This window comes from Macrobrachium nipponense, chromosome 41, assembly GCF_015104395.2.
Source record: "Macrobrachium nipponense isolate FS-2020 chromosome 41, ASM1510439v2, whole genome shotgun sequence".
NCBI lineage: Eukaryota > Metazoa > Arthropoda > Malacostraca > Decapoda > Palaemonidae > Macrobrachium > Macrobrachium nipponense.
Window position 1 is genome coordinate 26,296,101 of NC_061102.1, and position 17,887 is coordinate 26,313,987.

The window sequence follows — 17,887 nt, forward strand, 5'->3', positions numbered from 1 at the left end:
CTTTTTCTACCCCTCTACCTGTGGGTAGAAGGGATACGGTCATTACCCTGCTGGATAAGTACGAGATGCCGGTGAGCTATATGACAGAGCCCCATCCTATCCCTTTCACTAGGGATAGGAGCAGAATATCCACCACTTCCTTCTACAAGGGGGGGAAGTGGATGCCTACAAGAGTCAAACCCATGACTTTATATTTGCTCCTGTACAGGAACAAGTTCTTGCATTGCTGGTACGAAGAGATGCGCATGCCCCTCTCTTAGTACTCGGTCCCAGAGGTCTGACCATTGATCCTGCGGTGCACACCCCGATCAATCGGACAGAGGCTTGGATCCCTCCCTCGCTCTTACGACCAGGGAGGCTTCCAAGGTTGGGCGAACACCAGTCTGTTCACAAAGACTCAGATTCCTCCCACCAAGAAGTGAGTCTTCCTATTGTAAAAGGACCGAAGGTTTGTATGCCGTGTCGGAACAAATGACAATTTGTCCAAAATTGCATTTTTCCTAACTATACAAACCTGAGGTCCTTTTACACATAGCCCCACCTCATGCCACCCCTCACTCTGCAGTTTTTGCTTGGGCCAAAAGCAAAAGTGATTTGTTTACCTACCAGTCGCGCGCGCGCGCCTGATCGGACAAGCAGTTAACTACCGAACCCCTTGTTCGAAAGCTTACGACCTATCCAGCTGCCGCTAGTACCTTCCTATTGTAAAAGGACCTCGGAGGTTTGTATAGTTAGGAAAAATGCAATTTTGGACAAATTGTCATATTTGCTCAGACAACCCCACTTCGACAGGTATCACAGAAACCTCCCCGCTCTCAATCTGACTGGCTTTCGACTGTCAAAAGTCTTGTCAGAGCGAAGGGGTTTTCGACAAAAGCTGCTAAGGCTATCGCCTCAGCTAGAAGACCTTCGACCCTTAAAGTCTACCAGTCGAAGTGGGACGTCTTTCGCCGTTGGTGCAGGAACCAGAAGTTTTCCTCTTCCAGTACCTCTGGTGACTCAGATAGCAGATTTCCTAGTTTTCCTCAGAGAAAAATGCAGTTTGGCAGTATCTACTATCAAAGGATACCGTAGCATGCTGGCTGCGGTGTTCAGACATAGGAATTTAGATCTTTCGAATAACAAAGATCTTCATGATATTAAGATCTTTTGAATCTTCCAAGAAAACTTCGAACGAAGTTCCAAGTTGGAATCTGGATGTGGTTCTTCGTTTCCTGAGGTCCGCTAGGTTTGAACCACCACATTTAGCCTCCTTCAAAGATCTCACGAGGAAAGCTCTCTTTCCTCATGGCTTTAGCATCTGCTAAAGGGTTAGTGAGATTCATGCCCTAGAAGGAAGGGTAGGTTCAAAGGAGATTCCGTGGTTTGTTCCTTCCTTCCTTCGTTTTTAGCAAAAAATGAGAACCCTCAAATCCTTGGCCAAGGAACTTTGAGGTTCGTGGTTTATCTGCCCTAGTAGGGGAAGAACCTGAAAGAACTCTTTGCCCTGTTAGGAGTTTAAAATACTACCTTCAGAAGAAGAAAACCCTTAAGGGCATTGAGGACAGACTATGGTGCTCTGTAAAGGACCCCAGCAGACCATTGTCGAAAAAGGCGCTGTCTTTCTTCATTAGAAGTGTTGTGAAAGAAGCACATAGATCTTGTAATGAAGAACATTTCAGCTCCTAAAAGTCAAGGCTCATGAAGTGAGAGCAATTGCCACTTCCTTGGCCTTTAAGAAGAATATGTCTCTTCAGAATCTGATGAAAACTACATTCTGGAGATGTAATTCAGTATTCGCCAACCACTACCTAAAAGACGTCAGTATTACGTATGACGAGTGCTTCGCGTTAGGCCCGTACGTATCGGCGGATTCGATGCTGGGGCAGGGAGCTGGAACATATCCTTAGTAGTTTTTCCCTTGTTTTTTGGGTAATGAGTTCATATGGTTGTATGAAAAATGATGCAGGTAGGCATCTTTTTTCGTTTCGTATGCTAATAACGTTAGTTTGGTTAGGTGATCGGATTTGGTTTGAAGCTCCCTGCGTTGGTAGTGGACAGGTTCTGTCATAGAAGAGGGCGAACCCCCATTGACATGATCCGACTTGGATTCTACTAAGTAAGCGGATATCAAGTCCCGTTAGTAGACCCAAAGAGTCTTTTCAGCTGTAGGTCACGCCCTCGCTGTAGCTCTTATGGCTATGCAGACTAATAGACAGTATCTATGAAGTCTTCAGCCTAAACAGGTAAGAACCAAGGTTATGTTTATCCTACAACAGGTGTTGTTTACCTTTTCTTTGTTATTTTCTGTCTTGTACCCTCCACCAAGGGTGTCAATCAGCTAAGTATATGTCTGACAGGAAAGTTCATGTACAAAAATGATATTGTTATTTTACAATAAAGTTTTGTACATACTTACCTGGCAGACATATACGATTGATGGCCCGCCCAGCCTCCCCTCAGGAGACAGGTATAAGAGAGAAAAAATCTGGCAAGAAAGGTATGATGGTTCTTACACCCGCCTCCCAGCGGCGGGTAAGGTAGATCACCTGGACTACCTGTCGCGTTAGCCGCGTGTTTTGTTTTGAATTCTGTCGTGACGTCAGAGACGTAAGCTAAGTATATGTCTGCCAGGTAAGTATGTACAAAACTTATTGTAAAATAACAATATCATTTTCGACAAATTGTCATTTTATCATTATTGCATTACTATGACAACTAGAATTCATGGAAACAGTTTATAATAATGAAACGGCGTATGTGTGAAGCCTCCACTAATGTGGCAACAATGATTTTGCCATTCTTAGCATGCAAACATAAAAGGTTACATTTATTTCTGGCATACGATTATTAAAGAAATTCAAAATACTAATATAGACTGAAATCAATGAAAAGTGCTAGCAAAAACAAAAAAGCAAAAAAAAAAAAAAAAAAAATATGTATATAATTCAGTTATCCGTAGTCGTTCCTCTATGCACGTATCCGTAGTCGTTCCTCTATGGTTTTCGGCAGCCAGATGTACGAAAACGTTAGAAAAATTTGATTGTAGCTACTTTAGAAATATCTGTAATTTTTCGGAGTAATTTGGTTGCAAAAAAGGGATAATATACATGAATTAAATCAAAATTTTTAAATAACAAAGTAAATTTAAACTAAATAATGAGTAAAGTAAACAGTTTAGGGAATAAAACTTTGCAGTTTCGTCGTCTGTCGTCGTCTGTCGTCGTCTGTCGTCGTCTGCTGTTTGTAACTGTGTTTGTGGCGCGCGCGCTTAGAAACCAGACCTTACTTACCTTACAGACCTTACATCTTGTTCGGGTTGCCCCAGGTCCCTCAGTGTGAGGCACCTCTAATGTCTACCAGAGAGTTGCTAGTACATCTTCCGGTATATTTTTGCATCTTCCAATCTTGGATGGTCTGGGATGCAGTTTAGATATTTGTCGAGCTTATTCTTAAACACATCTACGCTCACTCCTGATATATTCCTCAGATGAGCTGGCAACGCATTGAATAGACGCTGCATTGAAAACAGCAACGGGTTTAAAGTGCAATGTGGAGTGAACTGAGACCAAAATGTGTATAATAACAATCAAATAAGCACTGTGGAGTTTCAGTTGCGATGGCAGTAAGGATAAAAACCACTGATTACAAGGTAAGAATGAATTCAGTTCAAACCCTAACCCCGGGAATAACAAGTTTCATACTTTCACTAATATAGGCAACAAAATGTTGTTTTATTGTGCTGATTACAACTGCAATCTTGAGTAAGATCAATAAACGTTACATATATACGCTAACATTGTTCAAATGAGTGCTGGGAAGGCTGGGGAAAGATGGTGGCCATCACTGATCAGAACCTTCCATGCAAAACATGGCCGCCATATTGGATTTCAAAACTGCCTTGAAAACATATTTCGAGCGCCTCACATGCTTATTTTAGTTTTCGTATGGGGGCTTTCATATATCACATTATGTTGACGAAACTTCAGTCTTTTAAATGGTATGCTTAGAGTTGCAATTGTATTCTTGTTTCACCAATTAAATATCGAGTGAATAAGACCCGTCCACCGTGATGAGGGTTGGCCTGCCGTGGTGTTTTACCCTAATTATTTTCTCCAAAGATAGAAATGAAGGTCATATTTTAAGATTAAACAGGGGTTAATGAAAGTCTGGCTCTACGCAGTGCACACATACCTCCATGACGCTTTCAAAATTTTTACTTACAACTCCAAGTAGGGTAAACAACTGCATGGACTGGCCCAACTCACCGACGGTCACGGTATGCCACCCTCTGAATAAGTAGTACTTATAACGTGTCCTGACACCGGAGATGGGCATCAGTCACGACTTGTTGTTGGTGAGAGATGCAGCTAAAGACCTCTACGCTCCTTTCTAAGTAAGTATTTTCTCCAAAGTTAGAAATTAAGGCCAAATTTAAAGCTTTAAACAGAGGGTAGTGAGAAGGGTGGCCAACGCAGTGCAAATTTCACCAAACCACTTTCGAAATTTTTACTTACGCTTAAATATCTTAGAAGATTGATGCCATCTCGATGTTTGTGGAGTCGCTTGTGTCGACAAACTTCCCATTTCCTGTTAAAAATCTGCACACCACTTGTACCCATAGATGCTGGGGCACTTTTATCACAACAATCGGAACACGGTCACTGGCCACGACGTTTTTAAAGAAACTACTGTTTTGGTAGAAGACGACAACGAAGCGTGCACTAGATAATTATTTAAATAAATAGTAAAACTTCAATATTTTACATATTTATGATGATTAATTTGAAAATATTCGTTATTGTAAAAGTAACTCGATTCTGACTCAAATTTAAGTAATTATTTTTTGGAATTAGAACGTTCTTTTAAGTCCTGTATTATGACGTCACGACATCTTGACTTTCGTACCTATTGTAAATGAATTGCTAGGGTAAACAATCACGGACGATCCACCATCATCACGCTGGCCGGGTCTTATTCACTCGATATTTAATTGGTGAAACAAGAATACAATTACTACAACTCTAAGCATACCATTCAAAAGATTGAAGTTTCGTCAACATAATGTGATATATGAAAGCCCTATACGAACTAAAATAAGCATGTGACGCTCTTCGTAAATTATGTTTTCAAGGCAGTTTTGAAATCCAATATGGCAGCGATCGTGTGGCTGGACGGGTCTGGTCACGGATGGACACCATCTTTGCCAGCCTTCCCTGCACTCATTTGAACAATGTTAGCGTATATATATATGTAACCTTTACTGATCTTACTCAAGATTGCAGTTGTAATCAGCACAATAAAACAACATTTTGTTGCCTATATTAGTGAAAGTATGAAACTTTTTATTCCCAGGGTCATGGTTTGAACTGAATTCATTTTTACCTTGTAATCGGTGATTTTATCCTTACTGCCAACACAACTGAAACTCCACAGTGCTTATTTGATTGTTATTATACATATTTTGGTCTTAATTCACTCCACATTGCACTTGAACCACGTTGCTGTTCCTGGTTCCTAAGCGCTCGCTCCACAAACACAGTTATGAGCAGCAGACGACGACGCTGCAAAGTTTTATTCCCTTAATTGTTTACTTTACTCATTATTTAGTTCAACTTGCCTTTGTTGTTTCAAAATGTTTATTTAATTCATGTCTATTACCCCTTTTTTGCAACCAAATTACCTAAATAAATTACAGATATTTCTGAAGTAGATACAATTCAATCTTTTGAATGGTATGCTTAGAGTTGTATATAATTGTATTCTTGTTTCACCAATTAAATATTGAGTGAATAAGACCCGGCCAGCTTGATGATGGTGGATCGTCCATGATTGTTTACCCTATTTAGAAGATTGATGACATCTCGATGTTTGCCGAGTCGCATGTGTCAATAAACTTCCCATTCCATGTGCTAAATCTGCACACTACTTGTACCTCTAGATGCTGGGGCACTTCACAAAATTCGTAAACAATGACTTCCAACCGCGACTAATCCTAGGGAACTACGATTTTTGGTAGAAGAAGAAGAAGAAGAAGAAGAAGAAGAAGAAGAAGCGTGCACTAGATAATTATTTAAAAAAAATAGTTAAACGGCAGTATAAGGTCATGAATTGCATAATTTTTTTACACATTCAGGATTATTAATTTGAAAATATTCGTTGTTGAAAAAGTAAATAGATTCCTGACTCAAATATCAACAGTTTTGCTGTGAACAGTACCTACGGCATTGTTTGCGCCCTTCTATTGTTTATCAGTGTTGCCAATTGGTATGTGTTTACCCTCCAAACTGGGTATAAGACTTACACAAAACTGGGGAAATAAGTGAAATTAGCATATCTATTTGTAGTATATATACATATTAGAGCAATTTTATCATTATTGCATTACTGTGACAACTAGAATTCATGGAAACAGTTTGTAAATGCATCAGCGCGTATGTGTGGAGCTCCACTAAATTGGCAACTCTTGATTTTTGCTGTCGTCTACTCATATCTACTTTAGAAATATCTGTAATTTTTCGGGCTTAATTTGGTTGCAAAAAAGGGATAATAGACATGAATTAAATAAATATTTTGAAGTAACAAAGTAAAGTTAAACTAAATCATGAGTAAAGTAAAGAATTAAGGGAATAAAGCTTTGCTACCTCATAAACCGTGTGCTCGTGTGCTGCCCGCAGTGTAGTTCAAGTGCAATTTGGAGTGAATGAAGACCAAAATATGTATAGTACTAATTACAATCAAGTAAGCATTGTGGAGTTTCAGTTGTGATGGCAGTAAGGATAAAACCACTGATTACAAGGTAAAAATGAATTTCAGTTCAAACCATGACCCCAGGAATAAGAAGTTTCATACTTTCACTAATATAGGCAACAAAATGTTATATTGTGCTGATTACAACTGCAATCTTGAGTAAGATCAAGAAACGTTACATATATACGCTAACATTGTTCAAATGAGTGCTGGGAAGACTGTGAAAGATGTTGGACCCACTGGGCTTACAAACGGCACCTCATGCAGTTGCCGCCATATTGGATTTCAAAACTGCCTTGAAAACATATTTTACAAAGACCTCACATGCTTATTTTAGTTCGTATGGCGCTTTCATATATCACATTATGTTGACGAAACTTCACTCTTTTGAATGGTATGATTACAGATGTAATTGTATTCTTGTTTCACCAATTAAATATCGAGTGAATAAGGCTGATCCATGCGATGACAATGGATCCACTGTGGTGTTTCCCCCTAGGCTAGGTAAGCCTAACCTAGTAATTGGAAAGGCCCTTATGTATACCGAGCTAGCTTACAGTTTGCAGAAAGATGAGATCAGGCGGGTAGTTTGCATATCTGCGGTAAGCAGTTACAGCTCCTATTAAAGTACCTTGTGGATCTTAACCCTGAGGCTAGTGCTCGCAGTGAAACAGTACCTCTTGCCTGAACAAACGAGCTTGCCAAGAATATTTAAATATGCGGATAAGGCGCGAAGCGCTGTTCCGCCACGTTCTTACTGACAGCACACATTAACAAGAAAATCGGCGGTCTGCGAATATTCACTCACTCTGATCAGGGCTTTCCTAAATTTACAGGTAGTGTTAGCCTAGCTACTTGAGGGAGGGCCAGGGGCCAAAGTGAGGTTAGGAAGGTAAGGTCTTGTTTGGGCAGGACATGGCATTCTAGGGAAGATTTGATTTATTTTCATTTGTAGAACCTGTTCCCATCATTCTACACTGGCCCCAGTCCCAGTACTAGGTACCCCTCTCCCAGTTGGGGCATGGCACCCTAAGTTAGGTTAGGAAGATAAGGTTTGGGTAGGCAAGGACACAGCAGTAAGAGAGGTTAGGGTTGTCCCTGTTTTCGCTGTCAGCTTTCTTACACCTACCCTTCTTGACTCTGCATCTACTCCCGAGTAGGCGTTTCAGAGGGAATACCCATGACTTAATCAGACTTACCTTAACCTAATGCAACTGTGGATCCTTAACATACACCCAATATTTGCATATGTAATAAAGTGTTTATTTTTTTACAGATAATTGTCGATGCTTAGCTAGCGTCATCATCAAGTCGTTAAAACATAAGAATTTTGAAGCTTAGACAAGAATTCCAGGAACAGTAACATTTGAAATTTACCAAGGAATAAGGTAAGTTTAGTAATTATGCATATATCTGTTCATTTATAATTTTATGAAAGTTTTTATATAGATAAGGAATATGTTTCTACGCTGAAGAAACCAATGGCTGACATAGAATTATGCTTCAGTTGCCCTGGGTATATGTATGCTGCACACACAGTTGGTCTGCTTACAATGGGATTGTTATGATAAACCCATTGTAAATTGAATCCTTTACCAAAATATGATTAAGAAATGAGTAACTGCCACCAATAAGGGCACAATCAAAAATACTTACTGTAACTGAGTACAGTGCTTATTTGAAAAACAAATGAATGAAGCTGCATTTATCATGTCAATTAATGTAGAGCATGGTGCCAAGATGTGAAATTGTTCTGACGCTGATACAAACACCACAACATCATGGGACAGGAGTACTTTTAGGTGTGCATGGACAAATGGCTATGGTAGACTCACTCTACAGAGAAAGACTAGCTATATAAGATGCCAGCGGGATCAAAGTTAAGTATATCTTAGCTTTACCAGGCCACTGAGCTGATTAACAGCTCTCCTAGGGCTGGCCTGAAGGATTAGATATTTTTACGTGGCTAGGAACCAACTGGTTACCTAGCAACAGGACCTACAGTTTATTGTGGGATCTGAACCACATCGAGCAATGAATTTCTATCATAAGACGTAAATTCCTCTGATTTCGCATTGGCAGAGTAGAGAATCAAACCCGGACCCTGAGATGAGTAGTCGAATATGTAACTGACTCGTCCAGTGAGAAACTGGCATCCTCCAATTTGTTCTTAGCCGTCATTGCATTCAGACTTCCGTAGGGGGTTAGAGCTGTCAGTGGACCTCATGTGGTGTACTGTAGGCATTACTTAAGATTCTTTGCAGCATACCTTCAGCACCTGGCTGCAAGCACTTTCATTCCTTTTACTGTACTTCCTTTCATATTCTCTTTCTTCATCTTACTTTCCACCCTCTCCTAACGCTTGATTCTGTGCAACTGCGAGGTTTTCCCCCTGTTACACCTTTCAAACCTTTTATACTGTCAATTTCAATCTCTGTGCTGAATGACCTCATAGGTCCCAGTGCTTGGCCTTAGGCCTAAATTCTGTATTCAACTCAACTCATTGCATTCAGATGTACCTCTGTATGTGCATAATATTCAGCTTGCTTTGAGTAATTTGTCAATTTCATTCTCTATATTTTTCAAGTCTTTGCGATCGAGGTGACTAACAAATGGGGAGACAATCTCTCATGTATCGAACCATCTGGCAATCCAAATACATGTGTGGTCAGAACTTAAAGTTTCTGTCTCTGACTGCCAGATACATACCAGGAATGAAGAACGTCGTGGCAGACCCTGAGCAGACCAGGCTAGATAGTGGGAACAGAGTGGTATTTGCTTCAGTCAGTAGTGAACAGGCTCTTCAGTTTGTGGCCGGACCCCTCTATAGATGTGTTCGTGATGTCAAGAAACCACAAATTACCCCTGTACTGCTCTCCAGTCCCAGACAAGAATGCAGTTATGCAGGATACATTCCAACACCTGTGGAACTACGTAGGCATGTACGTGTTTCCCCTTCAGCAAGATCAGGAGGGTGATCGATAGTGTTTAGTTTCTCAAGGGCTTCAAGTAACGTTAGTAGCCCCAATGTAGCCTCATGCAGAATGATATGCATACATTCAACATCTGCTCATAGACATCCCAAGACATCTTCCCGTAACACCAGACCAGCTAAAACTAGAACACAGCGGAGTGGTGCATCGGTCAGCAGAAGCCCTCCAACTTCACGGCTGGAGATTATCAAACAGCTCCTCAGAAAGAGATATTTTTTAAGAAAGTTGCAAAAGTTTTTGCCAGCTCGGTTAGAGATTCCTCCCTCAACCTATATGAGGGAAAGTGGTCAGACTTTGTGGATAACAATCGAGAGTAGATGTTGCTTTGCCCAGTACGTGCCGTGAAAAGTGTGGGAAAACTTACCTAAAACAAACGACCTCCTTAAGACCAGCTCAGGGTAGACACTTCATTATTATGGGATGTATTATGGAGGTTTCTAAGAACTTAATCTCCTTCTGATGAGAAGAGTCATACAAAGAGCTTATAGTTTGGATAAAAGCTTATCTACCATCCTGATACACATTAAGGCATGTCATATCAGGAGTTTTGGTTCTCCAGTTGCCTTTAAGAAGAACTGTGCCATGGGACAGATTTTCAGTGCCAGAGCCTGTAACAGACAAACTACCTTCATATCTTTCTATTTGAAAGATGTTGCGCTCAGATCCCTGGACACTTTCTTGTTAGGTTTACCGGTTGTTGCTCAAGAAGTGTTGTGATGGATATGATCCCTTAGCTCTGTTCGGGTTATGTTAAGCAGTCCTTCTTCATAACGCCACCTTGGTCCGGCAGGTGATGTTCACGAGATAGGACTATGTATATGGTTCCGTTAAGACGTAGAGCTTCCTTAGCTCTGTCACATTACTTGAAAGAGTGAGTATTGTTCTTTTATCTTATGACTGGGGCCTTCTGGTTTTCTGTTGATTAACTTTTTTTTTTTTTTTTTTTATTTAGAGAGATCTTCCGTCCTCCTCAATGTGAGTCTTGTTATCACATGATGTTGTGGTGTTTGTATCAGTGTCGGAACAAATGACAAATTCAACAAAAATTTGTATTTTTCTTAACACAAACCCACAACTTCATGTAAATTTAATTTCCCCCCTCTTATTATACCCTCTTTCAAGATCTCTCTCCTCTTCCGCCTTCAGTGACATTAACTTTTTGCCTCTCCGGCTATTCATAAATTGAAGGATATTGGTCCTGCTGGCGTCTTATATAGCTAGTCTTTCTCACTAAAGCGAGTCTATCATAGCCATCTGCGCATGCTCACCTACACTTAAAGAGTACTCTATCACATGATGTCGTGGGTTTGTATATTAGGAAAAATAAAAATTTGTGTTGAATTTGTCATTTTTACAATGCTTTGACTTGATTACTTGAGTTATTTTGTAAAGAATATTGTACAGATATCTTTTGTTAATGTGGTTAGTCACCCAAAAGTGCAGTGAGTCACTTACAAATGCTTTGACTTGTAAATTGAAGGTTAATTGCTGGGAGATAATAGAAGGAAGGTTACGGTGACAAGATTACGTACTGATTTTTTTTCCTAAGGTCTCTGTGGGTTCTAGACATCTGATGATGATTTTGGAATAGACACAAGATTCTGACTTGACAGATTGTGTCTTTTCATTTTCATTATAAATTCCTTCCTTGCGAGCAAGAGTATCCTGTACTATTTGTCTCTCAGACTGTACAGATCTCTGGTAATTGTCTAATTTTTATATCATTTTAAAAAATGCTACTTAATAAGCAAGTGCTTCTGCTAATTTTTTCATTGTGACTTTTTTGATGGGCCCGGAATGACTACCACCTTTTGTGCCTCTGCTTGTTTCTTCTTTCCTGAAAATCCTTATTCATTTTCAGTTGTAGCTGGCTCCTGGTTAAGTATGTCTGATTTATTTCCTCTACAGTAGGTTCTTTCTTGGAGACTTAAGATGTTGATAAATGGCTTCAAAACTTTATTGCATATTCTGTTCTTATATTACTGTTGGACTTCATTTCATGTTGCTGTGATGTTCCTGATAACAAAATTCTCATTGTGTTTGGCAGCTTTTAGTGGTTTGGCAGCCAAATCCAATTTGATTTGTTACTGTATGCTATTAATGCATCTGTTGCACATTGATCCATTGATTGGTGGAGCTTGATTGTTTTGTAGTAAAAAATCTAGCTGTACATCAGGGTGCAGGTTGCCAAGAATGCATTTTTGCAAGATGCTGCAGGTATTCAGGAACATTATCTAAAGTGGAGACAATCATGATGGTTATATTTATGTTGCTCTGACAACAATATTCTTTCACCTAAGGAATGAAATAATGAATAAACTGGTTCAGTCTTCAAACAATTGTAATGTCTTCCAAGCTTTCCTCATAATTAGGGGTGATGATAAATGAGAAGGAAGTATTTGCTGACATTATTGAGTTTATGGTGGTCCTTGAAGTAACGAATAGCCAAAGGTACTATAATATGGTCTGTGAATAGTATCATGGATTAGTGCGTTCTCGTCTCCTTAATGAATGTTGATATACACAGGCAGATACTTTGAGAACAAATCCTTCTCATTAACTTGAAATGTTTGTTTTGGTCCAAATTTTATTTAACACACTAGTATACCTGGTACTACAACTCCTCTTTGAAAGGTTTGGCAACTTCAGTATTAGCACATGCTGCATTATGACTTATCTTCACGTTTTGAAGATGTTACTTTTCAAAATGTTGAAAACATTGTAACTTGCTGTAAACATTGTATGTATGGTACAAAGTATCATCAACATGCTCAAGAAATTCAACATTTGGAAAATTTAATCAATTTTAGTTTATTGATCATAAAATGGGGGAATTTCTTTTAACCCTCAAGGGTGGCTAATGCCATTTTTTAAGGACAGGACTGACAGTGCAATTTATCCCGAAAATAACCATTATTCAAATTCTCCTCCCTTGATACTTAATATTAAGACCTGATATTGGTACCATATTTAGACCTTATGTAGACCTCTAATCAAATGTAGTTTTTTTCCTAAAAGTACATTTTTTGCTAGATATGAATTTTTTCATTATGGTAAAAAAATAAATCCTATAAATCAGAAAAAAAGTAAAAAGAAGGGAAAATAAAATTGGAAAAAAGGGCTAGATGTGATTGTTCTATTATGTCTTTCTAAGTTATGTACTAAATTTCAATGCTATAGCTTTAAAATTAATTGAGAAGATAGAATTTGAAGGTTTTAATAAGTATAGCTTTTGAGATATGGGCGTTTTGAGTTTTACTTTGTATTTTTAAAAAGACGATGTTAATAAATCATGATTATTATGAATTTTATAATCATTTTTGGTATTAATAAGTCAGAACTATGTTATTTATCATAATTTAATCACAAATGAAGATCCCTTTGCTGAAAGATCTCTCTCTCTTCCACTAACTCCGCTAATATCGCTGGTATTATGATCTTCTGAACTCTTAATAGAGCGAATTTTCTTCTTCTGTATGTAAGTGAGATGTTTTGCTTGTCTTTTCCTCTTTGGCATGATGAAAACCTTGCCGAAACAAAGGAAAACAGACATAAAAGCAAGCGAATGTCAGAGGTGAAACTTGAACGTATATCTCTTTCATGTTTCTGCTCGCACTGAAGGGTGTAAAGCCTCTTAGCTCAGTCTTATGTGACTCATGGAATCTCTACTGATGCCATTGCATAAAATTTGTGTGATGATGATTATGAAAATTTATGATAACAGAAGAAATACTGCTTTTTCTTGTATAGATCAATGTTTTTGGCTTATTGAGTTACTTTTACTAATTACCCTGTGGTTATGAAAGTAAGAGGAATTTTGACGAAATATTACCTATACGCATTCTCCATTGCATTCGAAGCTCCATGAATTTTTTCATGATTTTGCATTTTTCGTCCTGTATTGGCCGGCTGGCACCCTTAATGGATGGACCTCTCGTACAAGTAGCAATTACAGGTGTTAGGTGGTAGATGGACCCACTCATGGTGAGCATCAACATTACGCGCCATCGATTTGGGGGAATCGGGTGGAAAAGAGGTGCCATTACTTTTATGGCCCATAAATTCACTAATGGCAACTTTTAGACTAGCCAAGATCAAGGAAACAGGCAGCTCAGGGGTTAGTTGTGATCTTGACTTCAAGGGAGCACGTACTACTACCTCTCTCTCTCTCTCTCTCTCTATCTCTCTCTCCTCTCCTCGTCGTCTCTCTCTCTCTCTCTCTCTCTAGCTCTCCTTCTCCTCTCCTCTCTCTCTCTCTCTACATGACATCTTTTTATAAATTTGCTTATAAATATACCAAGGGGTTGCTGATGGTTGCTGTTAGTTCTTATCTTTGATGATAGTACATATGTCAGTTTTAATTGTAACTTTGCAAAGAAAAGTCCAATGAAGTATTAGAAAAGTCATGTATAATCCCAAAAAAGTTACATACTACATCTTCAATCTCAGTAAATTTACTTAAATATTTTTACAACAAATACATGTGCTCAGTATTTGTTACTGATTTTAGGTCTTACCTCTGTTGATATTGTATGAGTTGTAATTAGTATAATTTTACAAAAGAAAATAAATTTATTTATTAGAAAAACATGTATAACTTGGTAAAATTTATGATTGTCTTGTAAAAGAGGCTCTACAAGGGGTTGTTAATATACGTAGTCATTTTTCACTTCTCATAGAAGGTAGGAAAAATTTGTTCGAATTTTTACACCTTGTGCCTTTGCATATCTTCCTCTTTCCATTGATGTGTATTTTTCTTAAATTGGCCAACCTCAAAGGTTCCCGGCCTTGGGTGCTACATATTGATTTTTTAGCCCGGCTCTTAAGGGTTAAAAAAAAAAATAAAAAACATAATTTTAGGTTAAGAAATGAATAAGTTATAGAATATAAAAAATTCTATATCCTTTTATATTTGGAAATACAAAATCTCACATTTTTATTGGGAAAGCTTTTTAAGCATTGAATAAACTGGTAACATCAGAGTTTCAGACTCTATCCACTAATTTTGTATACAGTATAATTCCTTATAACTGGACCCTTAAGGCCAAAGGGTTGCCAGTTATTTGAATTTGTCAGTTGCTTGAGAGAAATCCTTCTAAAATGCCATTGATGTTTTTAGGACTGTCATTTCATCGTTCATCGCCAATAAACAGTTAATTATTTTTCACGGTTTTATTGTTGTTTAACCCTTAAACGCCGACTAGACGTATTTTACGTCGACATTTTTTGTCTCTCGGGTGCCGACTGGACGTATTTTACGTCGACATACAAAAGTTTTTTAAAAATTCACAGAAAAATACTTTTAGGCCTACCAGCCAAAAACTCTTGAATCACGCGCTGATGAGCTGGGAGTTCACGGATCAAGGTGTTGTTTTGTTTACAATCGTTACGCAGGCGCGCAATCGCGAATTTCTTTTTTGCCGCACTAAAAAGTATCTGTGACATCTTGGAAATTATTTCGTCACTTTAACATAACTAGTACCATTTTAAATTAGCCATTACATGGAATATTATATATGAAAATGTGTGCATTTTTATGTAGAATACAACAAAAAAATACTCATGATTGTATCTTTTATCAGTTTGGGATATTTTTATATGAATAACGATAAGTGCCAAAATTTCAACCTTCGGTCAACTTTGACTACCGAAATGGTCGAAAAACGCAATTGTAAGCTAAAACTCTTATATTTTTGTAATATTCAATCATTTACCTTCATTTTGCAACTAATTGGAAGTCTCTAGCACAATATTTCGATTTATGGTGAATTTATGAAAAAACTTTTTTCTTACGTCCGCGCGGTAACTCTTCCGAAAAAAATCATACATGCGATTGTGGTAATGTTTGCACCATTTTAAAATTAGCCGTTACATAAAGTTTTATATATGGAAATGTGCGCAATTTCATGCACAATACAACTTAAAACAACCCATGGTTGTAGCTTTTATCAATTTTGAAATATTTTCATATAAAATATGATGTGACAATTTTCAACCTTCGGTCAACTTTGACTCTACCGAAATGGTTGAAAAACGCAATTGTAAGCTAAAACTCTTATATTTTAGTAATATTCAATCATTTACCTTCATTTTGCAACAAATTGGAAGTCTCTAGCACAATATTACGATTTATGGTGAATTTATGAAAAAAATAACATTTTCTTTACGTCCGCGCGGTAACTCTTCCGAAAAAATCATACGTGCGATTATGGTAATGTTTGCACCATTTTAAATTAGCTGTTACATAAAGTTTTATATATGAAAATGTGCGCAATTTCATGTAGAATACAACTAAAAATAATTGAAGGTTGTAGCTTTTCTCATTTTTGAAATATTTGCATATAAATCACGATAAATAGAAAAACAACCACGTTTGGTCAACTTTGACTCTACCGAAATGGTCGAAAAACGCAATTGTAAGCTAAAACTTTTCCAGTCTAGTAATATTCAGTCATTTATCTTCATTTTGAAACAAATTTGAAGTCTCTAGCACAATATACTTAGATTTATGGTGAATTTAAAAAAAAACTTTCCTTCCCTCCGCGCGGATTCTCCGCCACAAATCTCCGAAATGCGTACGTCCCATTCTCTGAATATTTGCTCCATTTCATATTAGGCATTTCATAGAGTTTTATATATGAAAATGTGCGCAATTTCCCGTAGAATAAAACGAAAAATAATTGAAGGTTGTAGCTTTTCTAATTTCTGAAATAATTGCATATAAAAAAATATATACAAAAATTCGACATTCGGTCAACTTTAACTCGTCAGATATGGTCAAAAACTGCAATTGTAAGCTAATAATCTTACAGTATATAATATTCAATCATTCGTCTTCATTTTGAAAGAAATTGGAAGTCTCTAGGACAATATTTAGATTTATGGTGAATTTTTGAAAAATATATTTGTTTACGTCCGCGTGTTACGAATTCATGCATTATTTTGTGATAATATTTTCTCTGTGTTGCTTTTATCGTTTTGCAATGTGTTATATACCAAAATTATTGCAATTTAGTGTACATTACAACGAAAAAAAATTAACTCGTTACCTTTAACCGTTTTGCGCATAGCACGATTTGAATACAATTATATATGAAATTTTGTTTTCACGCTATCATATACGTATCACATTATTTATATATGATAATGATAATTTTTTTAATTTCTGATGGTTGCATACTAAACTTCAGGCAATGACAAAAAAAGGAGCCAAAAATGAACTCTTAATCTTGAAAACTAAATGCGCTGTGATTTTTTGACAAAAATATTTTTTCCACTTCCGCGCTCACTCTGAGACTGCCTCGGCACACGGAAGACGATTTTTAATATACCCCTTCGGCATTTAAGGGTTAATAATTCATAACATCATGAACCAAACATTATCTTGTCCTCAGGATAATAGTGTAATAGTACATAAATTTGTACATTAATACAGCATATAACAGACACATAAATCTCTCTCTCTCTCTCTCTCTCTCTCTCTCTCTCTCTCTCTCTCTCTCTCTCTCTCTCTCTCTCTCTCTCTCTCTCTCTCAGGTGCAAAGGTTATGTGATGCATGTACATGCTATACACATAACACGTATATAAGAGTGCAGTTTACCTTAATTCGATGTATTCATGGACGTACTATACATGCTCAGGCGAGGCTTACACATTTACTTTACATAACAAAAACACTATCACCTAACTTTATTTTATTAAACTTACAGAAAATCTTATTCTAACAAAGTCTTAAATGATTTCTTATATTTAACCTCTAATTTTTTACATTTTCATTTTGGTTACTAACATGTAAATATTGAGCAGTTTATAGAATTAAAAATGAAATTAATAGAAAATATTGAGCATAAAAATATGATTATTTCAAATAACTTTCATTGTTCCATCATTTGAAATAAGATTAATCAAGGACATCCAGAATAAATTTGTGATATTTCTTGTACTTAAGGGTAATAGTTCATTGGATTTAAATGTGAAAAATATTATGCTCAAGTTTTAATCTTGGAAATAGAATTTAGGAATAACCATGAGAGGTGCAGTATTCATCTGAAAATTATTAGTGAATTGTTTATAAACGTACTTTAGCAATTTGAAGTGATTTCTTTGTATAATTTACCCTTAATATATAACATACTAGGATTTCATGGAAGTGCTACTAAATAGT

The 17,887-nt window shown here is 37.3% G+C and overlaps 1 protein-coding gene across 3 annotated transcripts in view; it reads left to right on the forward strand.

Moving 5' to 3' along the window:
- Window positions 1–5,773: 5,773 nt before the first annotated feature.
- Window positions 5,774–17,887, forward strand: part of LOC135212624 (gastrula zinc finger protein XlCGF57.1-like) — a 71,646-nt gene continuing 59,532 nt past the window's right edge. For 2 of the 3 annotated variants that reach the window (XM_064246211.1, XM_064246210.1), the window contains exon 1: window positions 7,616–8,117. The gene's annotated coding sequence lies outside the window, so the exon portion shown is untranslated. Of the gene's footprint in view, window positions 8,118–17,887 lie in introns of all 3 variants that reach the window. The other variant, XM_064246212.1, reaches the window with a different exon arrangement.